At 42.3% G+C, this 24,067-nt stretch overlaps 1 protein-coding gene across 4 annotated transcripts in view; it reads left to right on the forward strand.

The window, feature by feature from the left end:
* Window positions 1–24,067, forward strand: part of BTBD9 (BTB domain containing 9) — a 452,784-nt gene that overhangs the window by 69,198 nt on the left and 359,519 nt on the right. The window lies entirely within an intron of this gene.

The following is a 24,067-nucleotide window of genomic DNA, read 5'->3' on the forward strand; positions in this document are numbered from 1 at the left end:
TCTTATATGGGGATATCTGGACTTTGAGACACTGGCTGTGCTTTTTGTTTCAGGGAAGAACAATTTTTCAGGGTATCAATTTTACAGATACATCCCAAGTAAGAAATTCAGTTGGGGAGAAGGTGTTTGGCCTAGCAAATGAGATACTTGTGTCCTGTATCACAGTGCCTGAATTTGATGTCCACTTCTAGCTTCTGACTTTGGCAGTCCTTACAATTCAGTGATGATTGTTTAGTTATTTGGGTTCCTGACACCCATATGGGAGACCTGGATTGGGGTCTCAGCTCCCAGCTTCGTTGTTGGCCCAGCCATTTGTTGTGAATTTGTTGCCTTGTGAGCATTTGTTGAGTGAAGCAGTGTGTAGAAGTGCATTTCTCCCTCTCAAAAAAGGGTAGTTGGGGGTCGGTCAGATTTTGCAGCTTTAATGTTTAGCATGCACTCTGGAACTATTTATCTTAATACTTATTGTGTACCATATTTATCTAGTAGAAATGTGAATGAGTAAGAAGGGATAGGGAGTGGCTTGCATTGGGTGCACAGGATTAAGCTGCTGCTTGTGATACTGGCAACCCACATTGAATCACAACTGTCCTACTTGCATGCAGTTTCCTCTAATGTGTTGGGAAGGCAGTGGAAGATGACACAACTACTGTTCCTGCTGTTCAGGTGGAGGACCTGGATAGAGGGAGTTCCTGGCTTCTAGTTTCAGCCTGATCTAGACCTGGCTGTTGCGGACATTTGGGGAGTGAACCATCAGGTGGAAAGTCTGTTTCTCTGTCACTTTGCCTTACAAAAATGTGTCTTAACAAAATAAATAAACAAAAGGGAAAGGAAATATGTGAAAAGTGGAAATGCACTTCTCATACCCCTCCCTTCCCCATAACCTCTTGTTGGGAAAGAAAGGTTGATTTTGGCTTATAGTCTGGAGATTCACAGTTCAGAATTGGGTGTCCCCATTATGCCATCTGGTATGGTGAAACAAGCACAGAGGAACCATCACCATGATCAGCCAGGGAGCAGAGAGAGAGAGAGAAACTATGCTGAACTCAGCTCAAATAACCAGTCTTCTCAAGACGACTGCCTCCCAATGACCTGAACTACCACTAGACTCACCTGTAGATACCATAATAAGATCAACTCTCCAGCCTCGATTAATCCTGAACATTAAGACTTCAGAGATTAAACATTTACATGAGTTTTGGGGAGCTAAGTCCTATTCAGTCCTTAACATTCCACTTCTTCCCCCAAACTGATGTCTTTCTCACATTCAAAGTAAAATAATTCCATCTAAAAGTCTTAACTTTGTCTAGCATGAATCTGGAAGTCTTTAATCTAAGGTCTCATTTGATACTCAAAGTAAACTCTTAGCTGTGAATCCCTCTGTGCAATCAGAAAGCATTGTATGCTTAAGTAAGATACAGTGAAGAGACAAGTGTGTAAAGAGACAGAAATGCTGCTTATTTTAAAAATATTTTTAAAAGATTGATTTATTCGAAACAGTTACAGAGAAGACAGATTTTCTATCCTCTGGTTCACTCCCAAATGGCCACAATGGCTGGAGCTGGGCTGGTCTGAAGCAGATAGCCAGGTGCTTCCTCCAGGTCTTCGATGTGGGTGCTTGGGCCCAAGCACTTGGGCCATCCACTGCTGCTTTCCCAAGACATTAGCAGGGAGCTGGATTGGAAGTGGAGCAGGTGGTACTCAAACTACTGCCCATGTGGGATTTTGGCACTGCAAGCAGAGGCTTAACTTGTTATATCAGTTCCATAAATGTTTTTGAAACTGCTATATGTTGAAAGTTGAGTTACCAGTGAGAGGGTCTATTTCTGGAGCCCTTGCTAGAAGTGTTCAAGGCCAGGTGAAGATTTTTGAATGCTATTGTGTGTGTTCTGAGTATCTGTGTTCTTATTCTGCATCAATGGCTATCCAAAGAACAAGGGGGTTGGGTTTGGGGCAAGTGAGGCTTCACGAGTGGGGGCTGCAGGCTTGTACCCTCTTTCAACTAGAGCAGCTCAGCTTTTGTTATTACTATGGATTGCAGCCCCAAGTAAGAATGTTTTTAAAAGGTATCAAAAGCTACGGTTCTGATAGATCATATTCTGCCTTTAGGTATAAGCCATCATTTTGACTTTGTTTCTGCAATTCTGCAAAACCTGTAAGAATTAATAAACTTGGTAGCTGGGAAATGTGGTTAAAGGCTCCTAAAATTTTTTGGCTCTTACAGTTTTCCTGCTGGAAATTGCCCCTCAGATATTCTTTAAAGTCGGAAGATCAAAGACACAAAATGCTAGGTTCATTTAGTCAGGTGTTGCAGGAAGAGAAGCCAGGGAGGGTGTAAGCCAGGGAGAACCTAGAACCGATCCACACCCTTCCCCACCCTCACTTGTGATCTCAGCTGATTACCCCTTGTGACTAATTTGGAGCAGACAGGGATGCCCCATAACACTCAGTCTCTTGGTCAGAAGTCATCTTAACACTTGTGAAATTCACGGTCTAACTCATAGTTCAGTTCATACCTGTGCCACAGGACTCTATAAAACCTTACAGTCTTGCCCATATATATGTAGATATGTAGATATCTATGCATATCTATGTTTTATCACAGGTATAACTGGTCACAATATTGTTTCGTAGGGATCCTCTTTTGGGAAAATGATGAAAAATCAATTTCATTTTTCCAATGAGGAGCTAAATTGTCTCAGGTCTAGCAATTGCTGTTTTATCAGAGAAGTTTTGAATGGGTCAAAATGGTAGGGACAAGAAATTGCGTGAATATTCCGAGTCTGCATGCTGCCAAGGGATTGCCGGAGAGTGACAGAGGGCCCTGATGAGGAGGGTAGGATAGAGCCTGTATTGCCTCTGGTTCTTTCAGTCACAGTGGGTTAGAAAAGAAGAAGCTGTGTGGACTGTAGGGTTGTGTGTGTAATTCACTTGAACGGATAGGAATATGACCATCCAAATTATTGTGAATATCCATGGCAGCCATGGTAGTCTGTGTGTTTTACCCAGCCGAAAGCTCCAGTTGTGTGGAGGGAGACGCTCACCTTCAAGTCTGACTTGAACAACATGTTTCCCTTTATTATTTTCTCTTTCCTGTCTACCTTGGCTGTTTTGGGATACCATTCATGTGTTTTGAGCCTGGTTGTACTTGTGCTAGTTTTTGTCTTTATATAGACAGTTGAGAAAAATTAAGTCAAGAATTGATAATACAGGAGTCTTGAGATCTACCATAGTGAGAAAATTTATGGCCACTTTATCTTATTAGTTTTTATTTTCTTTCATAAACTCTGCCTTTTGTAATTACTTAGAATTTTGATCATATTTTAAAATGAGCGTAGCAGTAAGTCTCTATTGATCACCTAAGGATGCCTTGGTATTTCTTATCTTTATAATGATGTATTGATTACCTAAACAATGGTTCTGGAACTTTACTGGGTAAATAAATTCTTTATTTTATTTCTTTAGCACCTCTGTGTTGGCATTATGTTAGTTGATTTGCACATTTGCATACCACCTTTGTCCTTTAGCATTCTTTGTGTGTTTGCCTTGCTGCTGATTAAAATTACAAGCCCTTGGAGACAAAGTATATGGATTCTAATCTTTTAGTATTCTTGCCTGTTACTCAGCCAATGACCTTGTATGAAGTAGGTATTCTATAAATGTTTGCTTGAGGTTCATGGCATTGACTGTAATGAAGAGATAAGATCTAATGTTAATATAGTCACTGGTAGTTTCATCAATGTATTTATTAAAACATGAGTGTTGGAAAATTCTCTGAAGTGGTAGAAGGTTCTGTGTGTTTTTCAAAGATTCTTTTCTTTTCTTTTTTTTTTTTTCAAGAAGTTGAATCTTTTGGCTTATCCTGAAAGCTGTAATTGTCATGTGATGCTAAAAGGTTACATGTAATGTATTCACAGAAGAGGTCCTCTGTGGATTGGGGCATGTGAGGTTGAGCCAGACTAGGTAGAAACCAGCAAGACAGGAGTTATGGAGTTAGTGTTCTCCTTTCCTGGTTTCACCTCATACTTTCCTGTGGTAAAGTTGTGCTCCTCCTTGCCATGGTGTCTGCACCGGATGCCTTCCTCATAGGGTTGGCTATGAGAGGTGACAAGGCTTGTTTACAAGTATTGAGTGCAGTGCCTACCCAGAAGTGTCAGTTCAGGAAGCAGTCATCATTCTTGTCTCATTAGTCCTGGTTTCTGAGGCTTCAGCTGGTGTCGAGCCCTCAGAGACAGAGCTGTTCTGAAACTGGCCTGGTGGCTGCAGCTGAGGATTGTCCTTCCCTCACAACCGTCACTTTTTGTGATTTGCTGCGTTGTCAGTTCAAGCATAGCCACCCAAAAGTTGCCTTAAACAGTTCTCTATACCTTAATAACTCATCTCTTAATAATCGAGCAATTTTCATATATTTTTAGTATAATACTTATTTTGGCAAGATACATATTGTTTCGTAAAATTTGCTGTTCATATGTCCTAAGGAATGTACTTTGATAACAATCACTGGGCCAAGACCATGGATCTTGTTTTGTGGCAGGGAGGATAGTATCAGGCCTCAAAAACCATTATGTGAATGAGGGAAGTGAGCTATCTACTCTTTCTGGACTCTTTGTAGGAATGATTGTGGGTTAAATGGAGATTGTTGCATGTGAGCAGAAGCTGAGACCAGGTCACCCCGATTGCTCTTGGGGGAATGAAGGATCACAGATGATGCCATCTCCCATCTACCCTTAGAACCCTGGGATGTCTGGTCAGCCTTGTCTTCTCCAGGAGAGGTGCTGGCTTGTTGAGAATCTGAAATCTTCAGATTTTCTTCTTGGTCGTTGCTGACCTGTTTTTCCATCTTTCTCATAGAGAGTGAACCTCAGACTAGACAAAAGTCACTAGTAAAGAGTTACAAATATTGAGTAGTATTGGGAAAATTTTAAAAATTGCTGTTTCTTAACATGCAGTTAATGGTGCCGGCCATTAATTTGGTTGTCATATTGACAAAACAGAAGATTTGAAAACTTGTTTTCCATGACTGGTTGTTGGAATTAATAGTGGTATTGAAACCTGGGAGATAAAGGAGAAAGATAGTGATAAGAAACATTTCTCAAGGATATGCCTGTTGAGAGAGGAAAGAGAGGATGGGAGAGGTGGACAGAGAGAAAGCAGAGGAGGTTGAAAAGGAGCTCTGTTTACTGAAGACAAGGCAGCAAGGGTATTGAGGAGGGGACAGCTTGACTCAGGAGTATAGAGTGCAGTAAAATACAAAACTAACTTTTTTTCCCTTTGAATGGCCAAAATGGAAATTTTTTAAATTATGTAAGTACAATGTGGTAATATTGTAAATAATGGCAAAACTTTCCCTGGCGTCAAGCTTGCACTTAGTTTCTCCCAAATACTCATAAAGATAGCCCTCAGAAGCCTCTTCAGTATGTGCATTGTAGACATTGAATTGGATCCAAAGTGAAGCAGCTGGGAATTGAACTAGTATTCATATGAGATGCTGGCATTACAGCAGGTAGCTTAACTTGTTAACTCTACAACTCTGACCTCTAATAATCATTTCTTAAATGTATTAATGAGAATGGCTGTGTTTCTCCTATGTTAAAGTATGGTGTGAAATCTGATTTATTTGGCTCTGCTAAAGGTGTTTTAATTATAGTTTCGCCTCCTTCCCTTTTCTTCTTTTCTTAGTCTGGGGAATGTATGTCCCAAATGTATCATGGAAACAGGAAAGAGCATCTGCCAGGCTGCCTGCCCATTTCAGGGTACATTGGAGTTCACACATGATGAAGAAATGTCAGAATAGTGCTTCTCTTTCACTTACAATAAGAAATTTAGGCACATCTCACTTCTTCTACTCTAAGGAAATGGATTTCTCATCATATACTTGTCCATGTGTTTGTCACACCTCAGTCAGCTCCTACTTTGTGCTCTGCATTGTACCCGATACTGTGGCAGTAACCCTGGAGAAGATTACCAAGTTTTTCTGCTCATGGAATTTGGGAGAAACAGAAGGAAACCATAAGGACATACCCTCCTGAGTGTTGTGAATGTGGTACTGTGACAGTGACTGGAGTCCAGGGGCAGAAGGTTGCTGTTTTAAATAGCTCTGTCAAGGAAGACCATAGAAGGGAGGTGAGTCTGCTAGGCTGTGAGGAAGGAAGTGACATTTCCAAGCCATTGTTTCAGATCTTTAGGTGTTCTATAGAGTACATTGATGCATTGATGCTATTCAAGAGTGGCTGGTCTGCTGCAGGAGACCTCATTAGATGAATACTAAAACCACTGTGGGTTTTGTGCTTTTTGTTTTTGGTATTAAGGCACGTTAATCTCCTTTATTGCTCCCATACATTCCAGGTCCCCCTCATTCCTGCTGTTGTTAGATGCAGCATAATTTTTTTTCACTCATTCTCATTAGATTATAGTACCTACACAGTGCTGTAGATCTCAAAGACATAAAACAAATGAGAAAATAAGCATTGCCTATTTATGGAAGCATTCTTTTCCTACCGTATTAACATTGTATAAAAGCATGTTTGTCTTCTTTTTTATCTCTTCTCCCCAACTCCCCACAACTGTGCATTAATATATTTATTCAATTTTAAAGGCAGGTCCTTTTACATTATTCAGCAGTTCACCGGGATGCTTTAGAATTGTAGGTAAAATTATGCTGAGCCTTTACTTTCTTTATGTGACCAGAGAGCTTCACAATTCAAGAAGTGCCTTTAGTTAGATGTAAAAGAAACAGGAATAAATTCACTTAAAAAGGGGGAAATTGTTTAAGTTTGTACTTTGAATTGCCCTTCTACACACAACTTTGATATCATAATTGAACTAGTGCATACAGCAATCCTGAATACAGAGGAACATTTTCTTCTAAGAATGCAAAGCAAGATGTAGCCACATGGTGTCACTAAATTATAGCAATTTTGCTTGAAGTGAGAGATTTTGAAATTACTTTTTTTTGTAAAGCCGTATTTAAATATAAATTGTTCTGAAGTCTCTGATTTGTGAAATAACATGTGAAGCTGTTTGTACTATTTAAGTCTTTATCCTGATGTGGAGCATTAATTATGCCCCAAGTCCACAGTTGTATATTCAGGTGCTGGCTGACTCTTGAGTTGTCATCTGTGAAGCAGAGGAGGTAAGTTATTTCGTTTCATATAAATAGTTTTTTTTTTTTTTTTTTTGCTTTCCTTTGGAATTTTAAATAAATGGAAGAGCAACTCAAATGAAATAGGTTCACTAAATATTTATGAGTGATCACGGAACGGAAGAAAGGAGAAATGGACATGAAGAGAAACAGGGTTCCGGGACCCCAGAGTCAGGACTGGAAGGAAACAGCTTCACATGTGTAGAACCTGTGCTCTGGGCCAGACACATGTTGTTGCCTCATTAAAGGAGGGGAAGAAAAAAACCACTACCTTATTAAAACAAGGAAAATGAGCCCTGGAGAAGTTGAGTTTGTAACTGCATGTATCTGCCTCCGCATCTGAACTCCAGGTCTCACGCTGCCATCAGTGTAAGTCTGTGGAGTGGGAGACCTGTGGCCTGGGAGAAGCTCTCACTTGAGCCGAGCAGTAACCAGGCCTGCTGCGTGAGAGGGCCTGCCGGCCACTGGGCTCAACCACCTAGACCATTATTAGCACACATGCATTAATAAGAATGATAAGGAATTGGGAAGTTTCCTTTTTAAAAAGGCCATCCTTTATCTAGGTATGTTTTGTTGGTTTGTCAATAGAACTGTGGATTTTCTTTTCCATAGTTTCCTGTTAGATCACTTTAGACTGTATCATTACAGAGTGAGGCTAATGTTAATGGTCTGAACTCCTGGTTGATTTTCGCTTTAGCTGTGTTTATAAACAAATTCCAAATACTATGAGATTTTTCCTTATAAGATCCCTTCACATCTTAACTTGCTTTTTTTTTTTTAAAGATTTATTCATTTTATTACAGCCAGATATACACAGAGGAGGAGAGACAGAGAGGAAGGTCTTCCGTCCAATGATTCACTCCCCAAGTGAGTCGCAACGGGCCGATGCGTGCCAATCCGAAGCCGGGAACCTGGAACCTCCTCCGGGTCTCCCACGCGGGTGCAGGGTCCCAGTGCATTGGGCCGTCCTCAATTGCTTTCCCAGGCCACAAGCAGGGAGCTGGATGGGAAGTGGAGCTGCTGGGATTAGAACCGGCGCCCATATGAGATCCCGGGGCTTTCAAGGCAAGGACTTTAGCCGCTAGGCCACGCCGCCGGGCCCTTGCTTTTGTTTTAAGTCGGGAAGTTTTCCATTATTACTATTATTACTATATTTTTAACCTAGAACCTTTGTAATAGAAAAAAAAACCAAACACAAACAAAAACCCCTAAGATATCTAAACAACTCCAGTAGCCACTGTTGTGTATTCAGTAAGACCTTTGAGAATGACTATTTTTATTTATTATATTGAATCCAGACTTTTTTTGTTTTGTTTTGTTTAAAGCATAATAACATGTTGAGGTTTTTTGTGTGTAATGAGGGGTTCAGATATGAGAAAACAGAACAATGTTGCCATTTTACTTTGCATTTTATCTTATAATTTTAGAACATAAATACTATCTTAATAAGCCCATTGCATTAGATGGTGGTCATGACACTAATAACCTGTTACATTGTCACAAATAGCATTGTCTGTTTTTTATTCTGAATGGCTAGAAACTATATTTGGTTCTGCTAACACTTGTTTCCCACAGCAGTTAGGTCTAGGATTAAGTTCAGATAGCACCTCCCTAATTGACATCAAACATACTTTTCTTATGCTTTCCCTCTTCTCAAAACTAGTTTGTTGCTTATAGCACCAGTTTATTCAGACATGCATTCACTCAACTAACATGTATTGAACACATGCCATGCTGCACAACCTGGTTTAGGTGCTAGGCATGAAAGAATGAATGGGAAAGATAAGAGTTGATACTCCCAAGAATTTCAGGATGTAATGAGGATGGCAGCCTTTTAAACACTGGCAAAGTAAAATGTGAAAGGCTCAATAATAAAGCTATACATAGGGTATATAGGAGTGTAATTTTAGAGGATCACACTGAAGAAAGGATTTGAATTTAGTCTCACAGGACCATGGAACTGTACAGGCATAATAAGGGAGAAAAGATGTTTTATACATTGTCAAAAGCAGATTCTGTGTTGCACTTGACCACATCTTGATTCAAAGCTTTCCATCATTTTCTAGCTGGTTCTTATGCAACCAATGCCCTTTTTTGTCTTACCTGTCAAAACTATCTATTTCTTGTCTAGCCATCAATATCCCCTACCTATATCCCTCAACTCTGGAAACTTAATGGCGTGACAAATCTTTTCTTTGTTAACCTCATGTACCTGTGTCAGGTGTCTAGGACTTTCTTTGTTTTAAAGTTATGCTTATTTTTTAAACTTCTTGTTGACAAGATTAAAATACTCCCCACGAAAAACTGTAAATTTTGCTGTTTTAGAAAATGGTAAAACTTCTCCAGAAGTGAATAAAGTGCCCTCCTTTGGGTTCAGGAGTTGAGCTGGTATGCCTTTGGCTTATAAAAACAATTTGTTTTTGTAAGTGCTTCCCTGTTGGGCACATATAATGTGTGAGGAAACAAATCCTGTTTGAGATTTCCTTTGAAATGTGTTTTGATGTACTATAGCTGTTTATGGAACTCAAGAAATTGAAGCAATGAGCCAGATACTTGAACCATTGGACTTGGGGCTGTGGGTTTATTCAATACAATACAAGGAAAAAATAGAATGCATAGCCGTGTAGGACACCCTCCCCTCCCCTGGACAGAGGGAACACAAACCAAAGTGAGCCATGGAAGTAGGAACCAGAACCTAGGAATTAGTAAAATTTGCTAGGGAATGGTTTCCTTGACACTCAACACAGCTTCTGAAGTTAATAATAATAGTAATAGTAAAAGACCTATATTAATGGAATAAGGCTTTTGTTAACTTTTTCTTTTGAAAGACCAAAACAATGGAAAGGCAACTAGATCTTGGAGATTAAAAGGCAAATTTGGTTAGAATGTGTGTGTGTGTGTGTGTGTGTGTGTGAGAGAGAGAGAGAGAGAGAGAGAGAGAATTACATAGTCTTTTTCCCTGTCACACGTACTTTGGAAATGGTAGCCTAAAGATGGTACTAATGAAGTGCAGTTAATTGTTCTCCTCCTTGACCGAGAGGGAGGCCTGATACAATCCGAGCCTGCCCTGCAATGCTTAGAAGTGATTGCTGGGATCTATCATACCATTTAGAGCTTGAATCAGCCAATTTAGCTAGGAGTTATATATCTGGAATACTTGCCTAATTACTTTGTGGTTGCTAGACCTCACTTTATAATTCATTGGTAGTGGTAGTTGCATCACATATCTTGTCAAATCTCTTTAATTCTCTGACATCGCTGAGTATAGATGCCTGGATAAGAGTTGAGTTTTCTTTACAAAAACTTCTTAAAACTAATTATTTTTCCGTAGTGTTAGAAGGAGACTAGGAAACAAGATTCTATACCATTTCTTTTCAGAGAGATGTTTAAAGAGAAGTGTGTGTACACGCTCCATGGTTTATAAAACCATCAGAGCTTGCTGAGTGATCATTACAAATGTGACAGGTTGCCTTGATCAGGATGGTTTCTGTGGATATAAGGTTAGCACAGGAGAGATTGGGCAGGAAGTAAAACCAGATTGCTTGTTGGATGTCAGAAATTCTGGGCAGCGTGCTAGACTTGGTTCAGATTCTAAAATTTCGTCTCCCAGTATGACTGTAGAGGACTCAGTCTCTGCAAGGAGTGCTGGTTGGTGTTAACAGACTTCCTTCAGCCCAGAGTACTGTGTCGATACAAAGAAAGATGGGGGAGCTGACTGGTGTGGACTCATGTCTTTGACCCCATTCAAGAGCTGTAATATTTTCTTTAGCAGTCTTATTTCATTATGTTTCAAATTATAATTTTGTAAGTAATAATTGATCTTCCACATAATGTATTTATATATGTATATGTTTTGCTGATAGAAAGCTATAGGTTCAATTTTTAATACTCATACAAATTCTGTGCACATTATAAAGCTATTAGGATGTAACAGCTGTTTTAGTTCATTTCACCCTGCAGAAGAAATGTGATGCAGTCTAAAATGATCAGCAATTATGTATTTTGAAAGCTAAACCACTAGTTACAGAAAGAGATAATTTACACATTAGATACTGATAAAACAACAGTATGCTATGAGTTTCAAAGTTAGAGTTCTCTCCTAAGACTGAAAGAGAATCTATTCCAGAAGACATTTTCCTTCTTTGAAAGCATCTTTTGTATTGTCCATTATAATCTTGGAGTTACAAATCAACAGCAACAGAAAACTGTCTAATATTTTTTCATAAAGCAAAAAAAAAATGAGGAGAACTGTTGGAGTAGGATTTAGAAGGATTTTATCTTATGTCTGCTGATCAGTGACTACCATCTGCCTTCCATTTAATGTTGTAGAAGCTTGCATGCATTTCCCAGCTCTGAACAGATGATGTGCATGGTTTGTTGAGATATATGTGTATTCTGGATATGTGTATGTATATATACCTACAGTGCTTAAAATCACACTTGAAGTGTAAAACAGATAATGAGTCTCCGTTTTGGGCTAATTTGCATCTTCAGCTCTTGAACACAAAACAGAAGACTACAATGACACTGATTTTCTTTTCTGCTTGAGAATCAGTACTAACCAGCTGTCAACAAACATTTTGATAAAACACATTTCTTTATTGGGGAACTTTGGGGCACATTCTCTTAAAAATGTATTGTTTTCTCTGATTTCATGGGACATATTTTCAGTATGATTCACGGATGCATCACACCGGTAAACTGTCATGCACAAAATGTTTTTCTCTGTAAACTTCCTTTTGTCATTGATTTCTCTAGAGCAAAAATGTTTATGAACGGATCATTCCAACTCAAAACATTTGTTTGGTGCAAAGATGGTGAATACACAAGCTTATTTTAAGTAAAGCGAAAAATTTTGAAGCATTGATTAATAGACTTTTCCAAGAGATTTTAAAAGATTTAACACTTCCCCTAATACATTTAAAATATGAGAATCAGGTGTTTGGCTTAGCAATTAATACACCAGTCAGAATGCCTGTGTCGCACACCAGAGTACCTGGGTTCAGTCCCTGGTTCTCTGCCACACACGAGAGAAAGTTGGATCAAGTTCCCACTCCTGGCTTTGGCCTGGCACAGCTTCAGCTGTAGTGGACATTTGGGGAGTAAAGTAGCTAATGGGAGATTTCTGTCTCTCTCCCTTTCAAGTAATTAAAAAAAAAGGCTGAAATTTGAGTTGGCCCAAAAAATAGATTAGATTTTTATTCTTTTGAAAAAGTTTTATTTTATTCATTTTTATTTATTTGAAAGGTAGCATGCCAAAGACCAGCTCTAGCTGAGTTCGGAGCTTGGGAAGGGTGTGTGAAGTCGGCGATAAAAACATGGACACTGTCACTTGGTGCCCTCTCGCAACAGCTCAAGAAGCTGTCCTTTTTTATTTTCTCAGACACATCACAAGCTTCTATACTAACAACTAATTGTTCTATTTTTTTAAGATTTATTCATTTTATTACAGCCAGATATACACAGAGAGGAGAGACAGAGAGGAAGATCTTCCGTCCAATGATTCACTCCCCAAGTGAGCCGCAAAGGCCGGTGCGCGCCGATCCGAAGCCAGGAACCTGGAACCTCCTCCGGGTCTCCCACGCGGGTGCAGTGTCCCAATGCATTGGGCCGTCCTCAACTGCTTTCCCAGGCCACAAGCAGGGAGCTGGATGGGAAGTGGAGCCTCTGGGATTAGAACCGGCGTCCATATGGGATCCCGGGGCTTTCAAGGCGAGGACTTTAGCCACTAGGCCACGCCGCCGGGCCCTAATTGTTCTATTTTTACTTCAAGACTAAGGGGGCATGTACACACATTTGGTCATTCTGTCTGCACTTCAGTGCTAAGCAGGTGCCCCTAAAGATAATTCTGCAAAATGCTGTATTCATATTCTTCAAGCCATTATTCATTCTTAAGTAGTAGCCATGGAGTGACAGCCAGGACTCCAAGGCCAAGGCATATACGATTACCTGCTAATCAGTAATACATTCCTACCACATTTCTATTTCTACAATTTACTCATTATTTAATAGGAAAAATAGGTTACAAGGGGAAAAAAACGTAAAAATCCAAGACCAAAGTTTCAAATGTTAAATCCCCTTACAACTATAGACTCTAAAACCCCATAAACAATGAAACAATAATTAAAGGCATATTTCTTGGGCCCGGCGGCATGGCCTAGTGGCTAAAGTCCTCGCCTTGAAAGCCCCGGGATCCCATATGGGTGCCGGTTCTAATCCCTGCAGCTCCACTTCCCATCCAGCTCCCTGCTTGTGGCCTAGGAAAGCAGTTGAGGACGGCCCAAAGCTTTGGGACCATGCACTCGCGTGGGAGACCCGGAGGAGGTTCCTGGTTCCTGGCTTCGGATTGGCACAGCATCGGTCCATTGCGGCTCACTTGGGGAGTGAATCATTGGACGGAAGATCTTCCTCTCTGTCTCTCCTCTCTGTATATCTGACTTTGTAATAAAACAAATAAATCTTAAAAAAAAAAAACAAAAAAACGTATTCTTTAATAAAAGCCTCCCTAATTCCTCTAGCTAAAAATTATAGAAGTGGCTAAAGCAGTTACATTTTCTATGCTCCAAAGAAACTGTGAAGACATGGTAGCCTTTGAAATAACAATAACTATACTTATTGCCATAGCAGTTTCAGCTCTTACTCCCATCACTTGCGTTAATATTTAGGATGTTTGTCAAGCCCTTTCCCAGAAGGTGTGCTACATGTCTGGACCAGATTCTGAGGCAATGATTAAGTACCCAATAAGGTGCCCAGAAATGGCATGGGCTTAATTGTGTTCCTGTGTGTAAATTGTCAAAGACCCACTCACCAAGACATTGTCAGTGACATCAACTCTCAAGCTTACATCGGTTGCAAAAACTATGTCACAGGGGCAAACAATAATGCCTCAGTAGATTACAGAATTCTTAGTGGGGAGCTGGAGTGTCCATGCAAACAGGGGTTGAGACTGCATCAAGGTGGTGAGAGAGAAATCCACCCGGCCCTGCCAAACAGCTGGAAGCTCCCACAGGCCCTGCCGAACAGGGGAGCTGTTCTCTTTACACCTTCTTGTCATTCACACCTACTGCACGGACCCCAGCAGTAGCGAGTCAAAGAGTGATCTTTCATCCACTGGTTCACTCCTCAAATGCCTCAGATATCTGAGACTGAGCTAGACTGTAGCCTGAAGCAGGGAACGTGGCCTGAGAATACAGTCTGGGTATCCTGTGTGGGTGCTAGAAACCGAAGTCCTTGAGCCATCACCTGCTGACGCCCAGACACATTATTAACAGGAAGCTGGAGTCTGAGGCACAGCTGAGACTTTAACCCAGATATTTCAATATGAGGTGTTGGACACCCCAGTACCATCTTTTAAATTAAAAAAAAATTTTTAAATTATTTAATTTGAAAGGAAGAGGAAGGATGGAGGCAGAGAAAGAGAGAGAGAAAGAGAGCGAGCTTCCATCCATTGGTTCACTCTGCAGCTGACTGCAGTAGCTAACGCTCTGCCAAAATCCAGGGGCTAAATACAGGTTTCTATTGTGGGTGGCATAACACACACAAGTGTGTAGGCTGTCTTCTCTTGATTCTCGCAAGGGATTAGCAGGGATCGGGATCAGAGGTAGAGTAGTGCCCGTAAGAATGTCAGTGCCATCAAAAGTATGCCACAGTGTTGACACTTCTTCTAAATTTTTAAATTTATTTTTGCAGAGTTACTGAGAAAGAGAGGAACCAAGCAGCATCTTAATTGTTGCCCCAAATGCCCATCAGTAGGCTGAGTTTTGATTAGATAAATTGAGAAGGCTTTTCCCAGAGCATCATCTAGGCAGTGCTTCTCACCCAGGGTAGTTTTGGCTCATATGAGACATTTGTCAATGTCAGCCATTTGGATAGCCCCAAATCAAAGAATTATCTGGTCTAAAATGTCAGCAATACCAAATTGAAAATCTGAATTAGAAGGTTACCGTAATCCCATGTGTGAAGAGGGCTTAAATTAGGGTGTCTTTGGTTAAAATAGAGAAAGAATAGTTGTAAAACTTGTTCCTAAAGAGTTAGAAATCAGACAAGCTTGAATGGGGAGAAAATTGAGAGCTTCAAAGATTTGGACTTAGGTGGTTGGGCTGTGAAGTAGCATTGGTAGATAGAAGTTATAAAGGAGTCAGTTTGAGTAAATTGCATATTTATTATTGAAGAAATAAATGGTATTCTGTGCTATTCATCTGCTTTGCTGTTACATAATAAGACTCTTATTTTATGCTGGGCGCCAGGATTATACTGAATTTTGGATTGCAGAATTTTTGACCAGTACCAAACATTTGGTCTCCAGATTGTTCACTCTTTTTTGTAATGTTCTTTTCGCGTCTCCACTCCTAACATCATATCAATTAATTAACCAACTTGACATGCCGCATCCTCCAGGAAAGTTTTGATCTCCCTGCATGAAATGTGTTTATTTGTTCAAGAAATACTCATTGAATACCTGCTACATTACAGATAGTGTGTTAGGGACTAGGGTTGCTGTGGAGAACTTAGACACTCAACCATATCCTGGCAGAATTTTGCAGCTTAGGAGAGAATCAGACAGTAAACAAAATAATTACAAGAATTGTAACCTGTGGTAAATGCAAACAATGAAAAACACAAGCCTGCATTAGAGGTCAAACAGAGGGAGGTGGTTTAATCTAAGGTGACCAGGGAGATCTTTCAGCAAAGAAATACTTAAGTTAGAGACGTAAGTGACTATTAGGAGTTACATAAGGCATAAGGAGAAGGCACTTGGAGCAGAGGCAGATGGGAAAACGTTGAGGGAGGAAGGAATGTGGCCTATTTAAGGAAATAGGGAGTCAGAGTGGCTGGAGGACTGAGGGAAGAAGGCAGTTGCTGGTTTGGAATTTGTGGCATGCACACTGGTATAGTCTGAGCTTGCAGTCCAAAGTACAGTTCCCAAGAATGGTTTAAGCAGGGATATGACGTAAACTCAGTTTTTTAAAAACCTAGTCTCCTTTTTGGGGACTGGATTGAAGTGGGTCGGAGTAGGTGCAGAGAGACCAGTTGTAAGACCTCTTCTGTAGAACTGGAATGGTGTGGTGGTTGCTCACGTAAAGATGGTTGCAGAGAAATTAGAAATTAGTGGGTTTCAGGGGTGTTCCTCCCTTGGTGTGACTGCCAAGGAGCATTGCTACATGTGCAGGCCCAGGGCTCAGTGGGGCTGGAAACAGAAACTTAAAAGTAGTTTTTACAGAGACTGGTGTTTGAAGCTTTAAGAATCGATTAGGTACAAAGGAAAATGGAGTAGAGTATAGAGGGAAAAGAGGACTTAGTACTGAGTCTGCAAAGCTGCAAAATTTATTTAATTATAAAATTGTCAAGGAAAATGGGAGAGGGGACAGCCAGAAGAGAATGACAGGAAAGTGGGGCTTCAGGAAGGAGGGGGCAGATATTGATAACCAGGTGGTGCTGGAAGGTCAAGTAAATGAGGAATGGACAGTACCCAGTGTCCCTGACTATGCGCAGTGGGGTAGAAGGCAAATTCAAGTAGATTGAATACATAAATGTGCTATTTACGATCAAGGTAAATGTACATATACTTGCTGAACCAGCATTCCCCTTGTTGGCAAAATTCTTTTCAAGAACTTATGACTGTAAAAAGGATGTTGATGGACCTTGTTTGGTAGCCTAGTGGCTAAAGTCCTCACCTTGAATGTGCCGAGATCCCGTATGGGCGCCAGTTTTAATCTCAGTGGCACCACTTCCAATCCAGCTCCCTGCCTGTGGCCTGGAAAAGCAGTGGAGGACAGCCCAAAGCCTTGGGACCCTGCACACACGTATGGAAGACCCAGAAGAGGCTACTAGCTCCTGGTTTCAGATAAACTCAGCTCTGGCCGTTGCAGCCACTTGGGGAGTGAACCATTGGATGGAAGTTCTTCCTCTCTGTCTCTCCTCCACTATATATATCTGACTTCCCAATAAAAAGAAAAAAACCCTGATGTTTGTGATGATATTCTTTATAGCAGCAAAACCTGAAAACTACCCAAATGCACATCATTAGAAAATTAACTTAAGAATAATTAATTATATTGGTATAAGTTGATGCAGAGAATTTGCCATAAAAGTTGCTAGATAAATATGTTATATAGGGCCCAGCATGGCAGCCTAATGACTAAAATTCTCGCTTTGCAAGTGCTGGGATCCCATATGGGCACCAGTTTTGATCCCAGCAGCCCTGCTTCCCATCCAATTCTCTGCTTGTGGCCTGGGAAAGTGGTGAGGGACAGCAGAAAGTCTTGGGACCCTGTACCCACATGGGAGATCTGGAAGAGGCTCTGGTCTCCTGGCTTCAGATCGGCACAGCTCCGACCATTGTGGCCACTTGGGGAGTGAATCATTGGACAGAAGATCTTCCTCTCTCTCTTCTTCTCTGTATATCTAACTTCCCAATAAAAATAAATCTTTAAAAAATGTTTTATATAGTATTAATTAATGATACTGCTTTTGTCAGTACAAAAAGTCTTATCCATGTATATGAGTGTGTGGACTTAGACGAGCATAAATATGTGGAAGGATGAGCACCAGACAATATTTTTATGTATATCTGTATGTATTTGGAAGCTAAGCAGGGGGAGGTATCTCCCATTCACTGGTTCACTCTCCAGATGCTTCTCACAGTCAGGGCTGAGCCAGCAAGACCAGAGTTATGAGCCAGAAACTAAATAGGGACTATAACATGGGTGGCAGGGACCTAGATGTTTGAGTCGTCACTTGATGTCTCTCAGGGTATGCACTAATTAACAGAAATCTGGAATCCAGAGTAGATCTAGAGCTTGAACTCATGAACTCCAGCACTGTTGGTGTCCCAAGAGTTGTATTTTTAAAATTTTTTGCTGAAGATTTATTTTATATTTGAAAAGCAGAGTTATAAAAGAGAAGAGAGTGGTCTTTCATCCACTGACTCACTCCCCAAATGACCACAACAGCCAGAGTTGGACTGGTTCGAAGCCAGGAGCCTGGAGCCTAGGCCCAAACACTTGGGTCATCCTCCGCTGCTTTTTCTAACACATTAGTGTGAAGCTGGATTGGAAGAAGAGCAAGTGGGGACTGAAATCAGTGCCCACATGGAATGCCAGTGCTGCAGGTGGAGACTTACTCTGCTATGCTGTGGCACTGGCACCATAAGAATCATTTTAACCACAGAATCAAATGCCTTCCCTACAACAGACTTTAATATTATTATAGAAAGATGGGGACAGGATCAGGAGGAGGATATTGTTAGAATGGCAAAATCTTTATTAAGATTATATTAGGTTCGGGCCTTGGGTTTGGGGGCAAGTGCCGCTCCTCACAGTGTGGTGGCTGTCGGGGGTGCCCCTGCCGGGTCGGACCCAATGCTGGGGGCTCACGCCAAAGACACTGCCGCAAGGCAGTGAACGAGTCCTCGGCCTCACCCAGGGTGACCAGTGCACCATGTGGTGCCAGGCTTTGCCTGCTGGCCGCAAGGCGGCCTGCTCTGGGGTTTTTTAAGATATGTTTGCTGCCTGGGGACACCCATGACTAAATCCAATTTTAGTGTAGGTGAGTAGTGAATCTTGGGTGATTCCCAGTGACAGGGTCATGGAAGGTTTAGGCATGCTTGGGGACTGAGACCTGGTGGTTTGGAGGGAAGTACCCAGGAGACAATTACGGTTAGTCAGATACACCAACCCAATTCGGAATACAGAAATGGCCTGTTTGCCTAGAACATTGCTGATCGTCACACACCAGCCCACAACAATACTATGGATGGGGGCCTCTTTGGCAGTGATGGGTACCATTACCCAACTGTTTTGTGGAGTGGTGGAGTGGTCACATTTGGCAGGGTCAAGACTATATCCAGCACGCGAGAGAACTTGGTCTGGGGGTAGACTCTATGGGGTTGTGTGGGCCCAACCCTGTGGAAATACAAGTTCCCCTAGTTGGACACACTAACAGGGTTGAGGTTCCCACCAAGGGACGCGTGTGCTGGAATGGGGGCTGCGTTCTATCTAGGAAACAGTTGCAGTCACCCGAGGCACTAGTGTGGGCTGGGATTGGATGCACCAGGCCAGTTCAGACCCCAACACCATCTGGTGTCCTGGAGGACCAGGGTAGATGTGGGACTGACTAGGCTGGGTCTCAACCCCCTACTGAGCCATGTGTGAGCTGTATGTGGGTATCGACGAGCCATGGCTGGGCTGAAACATCCAACAACAAGAACCAGAATGGGGTGAAAGCCAGCCAGGAAAAGCCACTGTTCCTGCAAGGACAGGAGGTGAACTGAGTAGGGTTGGCTCAAGGACCCCCTGGTATGCGCAAAATCTGGCATTGGGAGGGGTTCTGATGGAGGAGCCTGGGCAACTCCTCTGGCAGGACACAGTCCCTGCAGGTTAGCGCAAGAAGCATGATAGGAAACAGCCCAGAATAGGCCATGGGAAGTTTCCCACTGGCACACATTCGGCATGGGTCAGGGGCAGACCAGGCTGAATCAGTTCATGTCATCCACTGGCAAATCCGAACACCAGAACAGAGTGTGGGTCGAGCCGGGTTTGGTTGCGACAAAACCAGTACACATTATGGAATGCCAGGGTGAGGTTGCCTGTACTGGATTTGACTGCAGCACCCAACCAGCACACGTGAGATCCAGGAAGGGAGGGGCAGAGCCGGCAGGGGGATTAAGGGGCTGGTCCCCTCGCCGGACAGCTACTCCCAATGGAGAGCGTGGGCTGGGATAGAGACAGACTAGACTATGCAAGGCTACAACACCTGTGCGCTGAATGTGGACTAGATCAGGGAAAAGCCAGGCTGGGCTGATTATTCCTGCTGGTGTAAGCATAAATTAGAGCTGGTGAGGGATGTTTGGGCTTGGCCGCAGCATGAGCTGGCAGAAGCTGGCACTGGGGACTAATTCTGTCAAGTCAAATCACAGAACCACCTAAAGAGTGCATAAACCGGGAGTGAGAGAGACCTGGGAGGGAAAAAGTGGGTTCCCCCTTCCTGGGTCACTACTCCCGCGGGAGGGCATGAAAACTAGGACGGGAGCTGAGGTGGCTAGACAGAGAGGCACTCAACAACATCCGTGAGGGCTGGATGGTTGAGTTGGTTAGATGGAACTAAGCTTTAGTACCCATTGACAGGTACAAGAGCCAAATGGGATGGGGGACAGACTGGTCTACTGCTACACATACTGGCAAACCAGGGTAGGGTGTGGGCCTGATGGGGGTTATTGTGGGTCACCCCGATTAGGCTGCAGCTCCCATTGGTTGATGTAGGGGCCGAGTATGTGCTGGGCAGAACCAGACTGGACTGCAGCGCCCATTGCTTCCAGTGCAGCTCGGGACTGAAAGCAGAACCAACCCAGCAATTGCAACCACCAGCTGGTCGGGGTGATGGACTGTGCCGGGCCCTGTGCTTGCTAGAGCATACAAGAATCTGGTCTGGGAATACCTCAAGGTTTCTTTGGAGATCTCCCCAATCGAACTGCTGGATTCAGAACTCTAACCAAGAAAAGACAGAAGACAGGACAGGTCAATCATTCATCTCAGCTATATGTTGGCAGCGAAATATGGGGCAGACGGAAACTTTATGATGGACCATATCAGTCAGTGGACGACCTCATCGAGCGAAACTGGCAGCGATTCTTAACTGGAGAACTGTTAAAACCACTTGAGCAGATATCTCAGAGCATGCCCCACATCCGGGACTTGGGGTGGGCGGGAAACCGGGTGTGGCTCTCCCTCAGTATCCCCCTTTACCTCAGATACATGATGGAAACAATATGGACATAATAGTGTTGCCCACTTCCCTATGCCCCCTGAACCTTTTTTTTTTTTAACCGCAATTAACTATGTGGAGATTGTCAACAACAATACAATAAAATAAAATAAAATAAAAAAGATTATATTAAAAGGGGGTTGAACTTTTTAAGAAAAAAATTTCTGGAAAGTGAGCAGATGGAGAAAGAACTGATAATTTTTGGAAAAGCTGCTGTGACAGTGGCTAAAGACTGAATGGTGGGCCCAGTCCCATGGCCTAGTGGCTGAAGTCCTCACTGGGATCCCATATGGGCACCGGTTCTAATCCTGGCAGCTCCAGTTCCCATCCAGCTCCCTGCGTGTGGCCTGGGAAAGCAGTTGAGGACGGCCCAAAGCCTTGGGACCCTGCACCCGCATGGGAGACCTGGGAGAAGTTCCTGGTTCCTGGCTTAGGATCAGCGCTGCACCGGCCATTGAGGTCACTTGGGGAGTGAATCACTGGATGCAAGATCTTCCTCTCTGTATATCTGACTTTGTAATGAAAATAAAGTAAATCTTTAAAAAAAAAAAAGAGAGAGACTGAATGGAAGCTGGAAATTGGTATCCATTTTCAAACAGGTGCTAGCATGCATTTAAATGATGTCAAATGGAGTCTGAGAAAGAGATCGTGCCAGCTGGCCGGCGAGCTGAGAGACACCTTTACTTTGTGTAATGAGGAAAAAAGTAGACAAATATGGTTTTGGATTGTGAGGGCCAGTGTGATGGCTCTGCTTGCTTTAATAGGTAAAGTTAGTAGGTGAGATTGTGAGGGAAGTTGCAAATTAGAGTGTATAAAACTAAAATACTTATTTCAGGGGCCAGCATTATGGAGTAGTGGATAAAGTTGCTGCCTGCAACACCATGTCCTATATGGGTGCTGATTCACGTCCAGGCTGCTCCACTTCTACAGCTCCTTGTAATGGCTTTGGAAAAGTATTTCTAACCTAGCCCCTGCCACCCACATGGGAGTCCTGGTTGTAGCTCCTGGCCTCTGCTTGTCTCAATGCTGGCCATTACAACCATCTAGAGAGTAAACCAGCAGATGGAAGATTCTGTCTCACGCTGTCTGTATAACTCTTTCCAAAGGCAAACAAACAAACAAACACACACACACATACACACACAAAGAAGAAAAGGAAATACTTGCTGCAGAGAATAGAGTGAGTATGTGTTTACAGGTGGATTATTTAATCCCAGAAAGGGTTGACTGTCCATTTAAGATTGGTTAACATAAGTTTATATTGATTCTATCTGTCCTGTGTGATTTTCTCTGATGAAATTCAGTTGCTCAGGTTAATTCAGAGAAACAAGTGTTTGGATTCATGTAGGGTGAGCATTTGGCTAGTTTAAAATGCAATAGAAGGTAAGAGAGGCAAGAAAGTGGAAAGCATCAGAAAAGAAACTAAAAGCAGAATCTGGAGATAATTGCCCTAAGACAATGATAATCTTCACATCCAAATCCTGTTTCTACTCTCTATCTTTGTTTTATATTGGTATCTCTGCCTATATATAGTACCACCATAGTTTTCAAAATGTGTGAAAAAAACCCAGCTCTTTTGTAATTTTATTACAGTAGGAGCAAGGAGTTTTTTTTTAGATTGGCTTTATTTTTATTTGAAAGACAATTACAGAGAGTGAAGGAAAGACAAGAGAGAAATCTTTCATCCTCTGGCTCACTCCCTAAATGGCCTTAACAACCAGAGCTGGACTGGTCCACAGCCAGGAGCTTAGAGGTTTTTTTTTCTGGGTCTCCAAGTGGGTACAGGGTCCCAAGGATTTGAACTATCCTCTGTTGACTTCCCAGGCCATTAGCAGAGAGCTGGGTATCCATATGAGATGCTGGCACCACGGGCAGAGGCTTACCTTACTATGCCATGACACCATGCTGGCCTCACAAGGCATTGTTATTACTGGTTTTCTTTTAGCTCACGAAAACAGAGGTTTGAGGTTGTTTATATTTAGAAACTTTTTAAAAAAGATTTTATTTTATTACAAAGTCAGATATACAGAGAGGAGGAGAGACAGGAAGATCTTCCGTCCAGTGATTCACTCCCCAAGTGCAACGACCGGTGTTGCACCGATCCGAAGCCGGGAACCAGGAACCTCCTCCAGGTCTCTCATGAGTGCAGGGTCCTAAGGCTTTGGGCCATCCTCGACTGCTTTCCCAGGCCACAAGCAGGGAGCTGGATGGGAAGTGGAGCTGCAGGGATTAGAACCGGAGCCCATATGGGATCCTAGGGCGTTCAAGGTGAAGACTTTAGCCGCTAGGCCACGACACCGGGCCCCTAGAAACTTTTTGTAAGTCTATGTATATGTTCAGAATCTGGAAAGAAAGGAACCCGAGGATAAATAATAGATTTAGTTGAAACCAAGTCTGTATCACAGATGGCACTGATCACCATTGCCCACATTGGACTTAAAAGGATGATACATGACTTGTGAATTTTGCAGTTGCTTGATCAATTGAAAGATTATCTTGAACACTGTCCCTGAACAGTGTCCATTATTTGTCTGTTAGACCATTTGTTTGTTTTTTAATTTAATTTTTTTTATTTTTATTACAAAGTCAGATATACTGAGAGGAGGAGAGATAGAGAGGAAGTGGAGCTGCCGGGATTAGAACCAGTGGCCATATGGGATCAAGGCGAGGACCTTAGCCACTAGGCCACGCTGCCGAGCCCAGACCATTTGTTATATAAGTTTTTATAGTGTTATCTTTGAGAAGACATGACGAATAGATACGACATCTTTGGAATCAACCTTAAGGAATAAGTTTTATTGCTGTCATAAATATACCCCTCCTAGAATCTGATCTGAGGATCTTTTCTCACAACTTGATGTTTGGGATTTTTAGAGTTTGTGGCATTGTTTTTTAATTTCCTTGAAAGGCAGAGTGACAGAAGGATTGACACAGAGATTCTCCAACTCTGGTTCATTTCCTAGATGGCTGCACCAGTTAGGACTGTTCACCAGGCTGACGTGAGGAGTCAGGAATCTCACCCGGGTCCCTCCCTACCATAGGGGTGGTAGGGCTCCTAGTAGTCATTGTCTCTGCTTTCACAGATGCATTATCAGTGAGTTGGATTGGAAGTGGAGCAGCTGGGACTTGAACTGGTGGTCACATGGCAGATCTTGGCATTATAGG

Source organism: Ochotona princeps, chromosome 1 (assembly GCF_030435755.1).
Source record: "Ochotona princeps isolate mOchPri1 chromosome 1, mOchPri1.hap1, whole genome shotgun sequence".
In the NCBI taxonomy this organism is placed as follows: domain Eukaryota; kingdom Metazoa; phylum Chordata; class Mammalia; order Lagomorpha; family Ochotonidae; genus Ochotona; species Ochotona princeps.